This window comes from Oryctolagus cuniculus, chromosome X (genome assembly GCF_964237555.1).
Source record: "Oryctolagus cuniculus chromosome X, mOryCun1.1, whole genome shotgun sequence".
Classification (NCBI taxonomy): Eukaryota; Metazoa; Chordata; class Mammalia; order Lagomorpha; family Leporidae; genus Oryctolagus; species Oryctolagus cuniculus.
The window spans coordinates 40783253-40791898 of NC_091453.1; the positions used below are offsets into that span (position 1 = coordinate 40783253).

Here is an 8646-nt window from a genome sequence, read left to right on the forward strand (position 1 = left end):
GCCCTTGTCTCTACTGTTGAGAAACAGTTTTTTTTTTTTTCTTACTTTTTGTTGAACCCTTTGCTTACTGCAAGTTTAATCTTATGAGTATAAAGTCAACTGAAAATAGATCGTCGTGGGGCCGGTGCAGTGGCGCAGTGGGTTAAAGCCCTGGCTTGAAGCGATGCATCCCACATGGGCGCCAGGTCTAGTTCCGGTTGCTGCTCTTCACTTTCAGCTCTCTGCTATGGCCTGGGAAAGCAGTGGAATATGGCCCAAGTGCTTGAGCCCCTGCACCCACGTGGGAGACCCGGAAGAAACTCCTGGCTCCTGGCTTCAGGAGTTCTGGCAGCTGCATACTTGCTTCAATTAGAGGATTTAATTCAACAATGTGATGAGACCATGGAAGAAACAATCAATGGGAAAACTGTGTGTTGTTATTATGTAGCAGCAGAAACGTATGGGTTAGATTCTGTAAAGAAAAATTGTTTTGAATGGCTTCTTCACAATTTGATGACACAGCCAAGTGTTGAGCTTTGCAAAAAAATTGATATAGAGCTCATGAATCTTCTCATCTCTTCTCCCAATTTATTAGTAATGCAAAAAGAAATGGATATATACATGACTCTTAAAGAGTGGGTGTTCCTTCGCTTCAACCCAGCATGGAAACACTCACAGAAACATCTTTTAGTTACTGCTAACAACTGGCTTTCCAGGTACAGGGAACAAGTCAATAACATCACTTTTCTTGAAACAAATGAAGGCATAATATTTCGACCAGTATTTAAAACATTGAGGTTTCAGCATATCATCTGTGACCTGGCCTCCACAAGAGTTTTTGAATGAGATATTCTAATTCCTTCGGAGTGGTTATCAACTGTTTACAAATAAAAATGGCTTTCCTTCCTACGAGCACAGCAGTGCAGGGAAATTGCGCCTGAACACATCAATAAAGCAGAACTTGAAGGATATAGCATGAGATGTGGTAAAAGGATTGTCAAGGATGGAAGATACTCTTGGAAATGGTCAGGTTACAACTTCGGCTTTCCTTTAGACGCCATCTTTACCAGCCATTATATAATTTTCAAGCAAAATACTTTCAGGCAGCTATGTGAGGGTTCTGCCTGTACACAATCTGCCTTCAGGTTAACCTTGGCATATTTTTATTCTAGTGGAAAGCTAAGCTTCAGCAAAACAACTGGTTATAAAATCCTGACTTTTGAAAAGGATGAAGAACAAGTGGTAATGAATTTGGGTAGTGTTGTTCTGAACTTCACTTTATATATTTCCTGTAATTTCCTGTTTATGTTATCAGAAAATACAGGAAGCTGATAATCTTATCAGTATGAATATATTAGCATTTTGAAGACTTGAAATGCTTATTTAATTTAAACACAATTAAGATGGCCAATGAACACAATATAAAGGATATGGTAACATCACAAATGCTTACCGTTCATTTTCATTTATTTCTATCTGTGAAGAGAAACTATAATTCCAAGAAATAGCTGTCAAACCAAACAGTAAATGATGCTAGCATCTTTTATTTTTCATTTGCAATCAACCGCCATGTTCCAAATTGAAATGACACTATACTTCTAAGGAACTGAGAGAAAATTTACTCGTCAGACCAATTCTATAATAACTAACTAATGTTGAGACAAAATAGAAGGTTCTCTCCTTTGAAGAAACTGTGATGCAAATGTGGCTTAAATTGGGACAATGTAACAAGAGGGAATCCAGTCATCAGGTAAAACCTGCAATTAACTATTCTGTTGTGTACTCCATAATGTATGGTATTAAATATTCGAACAATGCCAGCTTTTACATTATATAGTATATAATTTAGTGATTTTCTTTCAGTTTGCTATATGACTTGTTTTCTCTATGACTTACAGAATTTGTATTGTTATTTATCTGTATGTGTTTGTATATCCATATATTTTCCCAGATAAATAACAATATTTCCTAGGCACACTAGCAGGGACCTGGATCAGGAGCAGATCAACTAGGACTCAATCTGGTGCTTTGATATGGGATGCTGGCATTGCAAGCAGTGGCTTAACCCATTGTACCAAAATGCTGGCTGCATTTGTTTAGGGTTTATTTTATTCAATTGGAATGGAGGGAGGGTGGGAGAGAGAGACAGACAGACAGACAGACAGAAAGGGGGAGAGGGAGAGAGAGAGAGAGAGAGACAGATATGTTTCTGAGATTTCCTTGAATCTTTCTAGGGAAATCAGTGCATCGATCATTTGAAATCTCCTAATGATGATGGTTAACATTTACTGAGAATAGAACTTAGTTCATCCAGAAAAAAATAGTGAGAAATGAAACATTAATTAGAGTAAACCATAAAGAACTGAATTGGTTTATTGATTTTGAAGGCCCAGAGAAATACTCAAATGAGTAAATATTACCTAATTATTTATATTTTTATTCATACGTTGGGATTGCCAGATGTGGTTTGTAGAGCATTGATGTCCAGTTATTTTGGGGAAGATATAGAATGTGACAATCATTTTTGTATTGCTATCATCATCCATTTGCTTCTATGTGACACTGAGTAAGGTACTTCAGGAAGATGGGGCAGTCATATCTGTTGAATGATTAGGCAGCCTTTTGTAGAATATCAAAGATTATTAAATTGCCCTGTGCAATCTTGCTTTTATTCACAGGCTTTTTTCAAATTTTGAATATTCAATTTGTAAAAGTTCTAAGATTGTTAATTTAGGATTTGAGGATTAAAAAATATGCTAGAACATGTAAAGACTCTGCCTGATAAGAGGATGGAATGTTCTTAAGGCCATTGATCAATGACCCCCCAATAAGTTTAGGAGCCTACTATTAGCCTTAAATTAATACCACAATATAAGGGTTTTTCTGATGAGAATTCAAATACAAATGGACTTAAGTCATTACCATTGTTATATATCAAAGTCTTGGCAACAGAAGAAAGTGTTCCAGAGGAGTGAGCTTTGTGGCACAAGAGATTAAGCTGCTGTTTTGGATACTTGAATCCCATTCTGGAGTTCTGAAGAGAGTCCCAGCTACTCTGCTTCTGACCTAACATCCTGGTAATATACCTGTATGGTTCTGAATAATGGCCCAAGTACTTGTGTCCCTGCCATTTATGTGGAAGACCTGGGAGGAATTATAGGCTCCTAGCGTTGGCCCGCTCCCAGCCTGGCTATTGTGGCTACTTGGGGAGTGAACTAGAGGATGGACTATATTTCTCTCTCTCTCTTTCTCTTTCTCTCTCTCTCTCTCCCCCTCTTTCTCTCTATTACCCTCATCACTCTGCCTTTAAAATAAAACAAGTAAGTCCTTTTTAAAAAGGAATACCAGAAACCATAATTTTTAAATTATTATTAATACAAAGAGAACAGATTGCATGCAATCCACAGGTGCAGTTCCAATTTCCAAGAAGACAATCACACTTCCCTCATCCCCTGATGCCTCCCAGTCCTCCTCCCTCCCTCTCCCCTCTTCATCACTTTTTGCAAATCCATAATTTTAATCCACTCTATAGTCACAATTTTTTTAAAAAAAAGATTTATTTATTTATTTGAAAGGCAGTTACAGAGAGGCAGAGGCAGAGAGAGAGATAGAAAGATCTTCCATCTGATGGTTCATTTTCAGGATGGCAGCAATGGCCAAAGCTAAGCCGCTCCGAAGCCAGGAGCCAGGAGCTTCTTCAGATCTACCACAAGGGTGCAGGGGCCCAAGGACTTGGGCCATCTTCTACTGCTTTCCAAGACCATAATAGAGAGCTGGAGCCAGGACACAAACTGGCGCCCATATGGGATGATGGCACTGCAGGCGGCAGCTTTACCCACTACACCACAACACCAGCCCCTGGTCACAGAATTAATTAACCACTAATCATAATAGTCAGCAAGTAAAAAGAAGGCAGACGACAGTTCCACATGAGCATAAACAAGGGCTCAAAATGACAATCATATCCCCAAATGATCCATTCATTCCAATATATTGTTACTCTACGTACCTGCCACGTATTAGAGAAAACAAAATATTTGTCACTAAGCATGAATGCGTAATTGTATAATTGCAGAAACCATCAATATTAACATTGACACTAGGTGTTTTGAGTAGATGAGAGTATATCACTAGCAGAATTGAGAGAAAGATATAAGTAATTATGTCGGGGCTGGCAGGGTGGCTCACTTGGTTAATCCTCCACCTGCGGCGCCGGCATCCCATATGGGCACCGGGTTCTAGTCCCGGTCGGGGCGCCGGATTCTGTCCCGGTTGCTCCTATTCCAGTCCAGTACTCTGCTGTGGCCCGGGAGGCAATGGAGAATGGCCCAAATGTTTGGGCCCTGCACCTGCATGGGAGACCAGGAGGAAACACCTGGCTCCTGGCTTCGGATTGGCGCAGCACGCCAGCCGTAGCGTCCATTTGAGGGGTGCACCAACGGAAGGAAGACCTTTCTCTCTGTCTCTCTCTCCCTCACTGTCTAACTATCTGTCACATAAATAAGTAATTATGTCGCTTATGACCAGATGACCCTGTAGGTATCCTTGGAAAACACTGTCAGGAATGAGAAAATCCTGTAGGTCTGGCAAAATTACATAGTGAAGTAACTCTTATATCTTACGTCATCCAAATATACATTAATAGCTAGTGTAGGCTCTGTGAAACACTGGCTGTGTTGGGGATCTCAAATACCACCCCAAGTTTCAGAGATTCGCAAGGAGAACTCATGGGACAAAGAATGGCTGATTGCATCTGAATCATACAATGTGGTGTAAACTCAAAATCTGGTTTACATCTGGAAGTCTGGAATTTGGGCACATGCTTAAACAGTGAATACATACATGATTGGTTCCTAATCAAAAATTTTGAGTGAATGTCTAAGTAGTTTTCCTGAGAGATAATGTTTCATAAGATTGTAGCAATTAAATCCTGGAGGAATTAAAAATGTTCTGTTTTACTTCAGTCAGACAAGATTCTTGGAAGTTCATGCCTGATTTCTTAAAAACTTTACTTGATTTACCATTTACCTTTGCTGATTAATTTGTAATCTTTTGCTAAAGTAAATTTTAACCATAAGCACAACCTGATCTATTCTTACCAGTTAAATTTGGGAACCCCCCCCTAAATGCAGGTTCTTGTATTTCAACAAAGATCTGATATTTCAAGCAAGTCTTTCTAAGGATAGCAGTATTAAACCTGTCATCCTATCTACTGGCCATTTGGCCAGGGCTTGGCCAGGCAGAAGCCAGGAGCCTGGAATTCCACCTAAGTCGCCCACGTTTGTTGGCAGGGGCCCAAGCACTTGGGCCATCTTCTGCTGCTTTTCCAGATGGGATGGCAGGGAGCTAGGTCCAAAGTGGCGAAGTTGTGACTCTAACCCATGCTCATATGGGATGCTGGAATCACAGGCAGCAGCTTAACCTGCTGTGCCACAACACTGGCCCCTAAGTTTCCTTTCTGAGATTCAGGTTATTAATCAGAAAAATTAGTATCATTAATAACTTAGAAAAGTTGAAGCTCTGACTATAGAAGCGTACAAAACCCTTTTTGAATGTAAACAAATTGCTAAATAAATCAATAAATGAAATCTTAAAGGTACTTACTATGAAGAAGTTATATTAAGAAGCTAAGAGCTGAGTGTTTGCCTTAGCCTCAGGGTGCAGGCCGGGACACCTGGATTGCCTATATTTGAACCCTTCATTTGCTCTTGATTAGAAATTCTTGCTAATGTGCACCCTGAGAAGTGACAGTTCAAGTAGTTGGATACCTGTATCCCCATGGGAGGTCTGGATTGAGATCACTGCTCCTGGGTTTGGCTCAAGATCAGGGCTTCACAGCTATTTTGAGAGTTACTCAAAAAGATGGGAATTTTTTTTCTGGGTCTCTCTCTCTCTCTCTCTCTCTCTCCCCCTGTCTGTAACTCTGCCTCTCAAATAAATAAATAAATAAATATTTTGATATCATTTTTAATTTCTAAATGATCCATTGCTCATTCAGGAGCATATTGTTTAATTTTTATACATTTTTAGATTTTCTATTGTTCCTCTTTGTGTTCATTTTTTATTGTATTCCATTGTGGTCTGAGGAGATAAATGACACGATTTTAATTAATTTAAATTTACTGAAACTTGAGATGCAACCCTATATAAGACCTGTCTTAAAAATATTTCATGTACTGATGAGAAGACTTTGTATTCTCCAGCTATTAGACATGTTCTGCAAATGTCTATTAAGTCCATGTTCTCTTTAGTATGGTGTATCTTTGTTTATTTCCTGTGTAGCTATCTGTACATTGGTGACAACAGGGTGTTCTCCTATTTCTCCACTTAGGTCTAAAAATTTGTCTTAGATATTTAGGTGGTCTTGTCTTGGGTGCATCAATATTTATGATTTTACATTTTCTGGTTGCATCAGCCTCTTTCCCATATAGAATGTCCTTCTTTGTTTCTTTTCATTTTCTTCAGTAATACAATAAAATTTTGCGTTAATGAAAGAATATATCTTTTTAAAGACTGACTTTGCTATAAACATGGGTTTGGTATTGGGTGAAATTTATAGATCATTTGTCAAATACAGAAAATCTGCTTAGAAAGATCTCATTGTACATGGACACTTAAAGTTTATGGAAATGTTTTAACAAATGTACCTCCAGTTTTTATTATCAGTATGTATATATAATGAAAGATTTTTATCAAAGTGGTCACATTTTTTAATATAAAGAGAACAGATTTCAAGTATCTCATAGATGCAATTCTAAGAGCATAATTATATTTCCTTCCTTCACTCACTCTCTAATTTCTCCTTTCTTTTTCTTTTAATTTTTGTGATAACATATTTCAGTTTACTTTATAAACATAGACTTAATGCACAACTAAATATAGTTTTCAGCAAATATAAAATAGAGAGACCACTGTTCCACAGGAATATAGACAAGAGTTGTAAATATTAATCAAATAATAAGATACTCTTATACAATCACATATTCAGTTTTTGTACTCTCTATATCAGCTACCAAAAATCGGACAAATCATATCATATGTATCTCTTTGGTTCTGGCTTATTTTACTAAGCACAATGGTCTCCAGTTGCATCCACTGTATTGCAAAGGTCAGGATTTAAGTTTTGCAGATAAGTAGTATTCCATCATGAATATATACCACATTTTCCTTATCCAGTCATCAGCTGATGATCTTTTGGGTTGATTCTATATCTTAGCTATTGTGAATTGAGCAGCTATAAAACATGGAGGTAAGATAACTTTCATATTCTGATGTTGTTTCCTTGGGGTCTATTCCATCTATTATCTGATATAAAGATAGCTGCCCCTGTTTGCTTTTGTTTATAATTTTCATGGTATATCTTTTGTCAATACTTCAAATTCAGTCTATGTGTAGCATTACCAGTAAAGTCAGTTACCTGTAGGCCACATAGAGTTGGGTCATGTCTTTTTAAATGCATTTGGTGGCCAGCGCAGCAGCTCACTTGGCTAATCCTCTGGCTGCGGCACAGGCACCCCGGGTTCTAGTCTCGGTTGGGGTGCCGGATTCTGTCCCAGTCGCTCTTCTTCCAGTCCAGCTCTCTGCTGTGGCCCGGGAAGGCGGTGGAGGATGGCCCAAGTGCTTGGGCCCTGCAGCCGCATGGGAGACCAGGAGGACGCACCCGGCTCCTGGCTTCGGATTGGCGCAGCATGCAGGCCAAAGCGTCCATTTGGGGGGTGCACCAACGGAAAAGGAAAACCTTTCTCTCTCTCTCTCTCTCTCTCTCTCTGTCTAACTCTGCCTGTCAAAAAAATAAATAAATAAATAAAAATAAATAAATAAATAAATAAATACATTTGGACAATGCATATCTTTTCATTGGGGGATTTAATCCTTCTAAATTCAATTTGATTAAATAATGTGTCTTTTTTCCCTTTTTAAGTTTATTAAAATAAAGAACGTCTAGCTTCAGATTTTGTGATGCCTCAACTTAATTGTTTTCCTCAAGATTGTTTTGACTCTGGTATCAATGGAATATACATATACATTTTTAAACTATTCCTTTTTGTTTCTATAAAGAATGAATACTATTGCCATTTAGATGAAGATTTCATTGAATCTTTAAATTACTTTGATAGTATCAATATTAAAGATTGATACTTCATTTTTCATGTTAAGGTGATATTAATCCAAAAAAATAAATTCAACATAGTTTATAGGTACTATTCTGAGAATATAATGATATTGCCTTCCTCCTTCCTTCATCCTCCCTTGCTTCCTTCCTTCCTTCCTTCCTCCGTTCCTTCCTTCCTTCCTTCCCTCCTTCCTTCTCTCCCTCCCTCCCTCCCTCCTTTCCTTTCTCTCTCTCTCTCTCTCTCTCTCTCTCTCTGTTTTTTGAGACAGCACGTTTTTAATCTACATTACAGTCAAGGGCTTAATGCTCCACCAAATATACAGTTCAACAAGTAAAAAGGTTTAGTATGAATGAAGTCATGTTATTTGGGCTATTCCTCATGGAAGATTTATTTAATTACTCAATCACATGTCTTGTTCTTAGTTTGTTCTGGTCTCACATTTCTGCATGCTTCAATTTCTGCTTGTTTATATGTCCAGCAGTATGTCCATTTTTTCTTGATTCCCATTTCTGTTGATGCACTTCTTGCCAGGCCCTTTTGATCCTTTGCAATT

The 8646-nt window shown here is 38.2% G+C and overlaps 1 pseudogene; it reads left to right on the forward strand.

The window, feature by feature from the left end:
• The first annotated feature begins 249 nt into the window (after window positions 1-249).
• LOC138847538 (germ cell-less protein-like 1 pseudogene) lies at window positions 250-1311 on the forward strand (annotated as a pseudogene).
• The last annotated feature ends 7335 nt before the right edge of the window (window positions 1312-8646 follow it).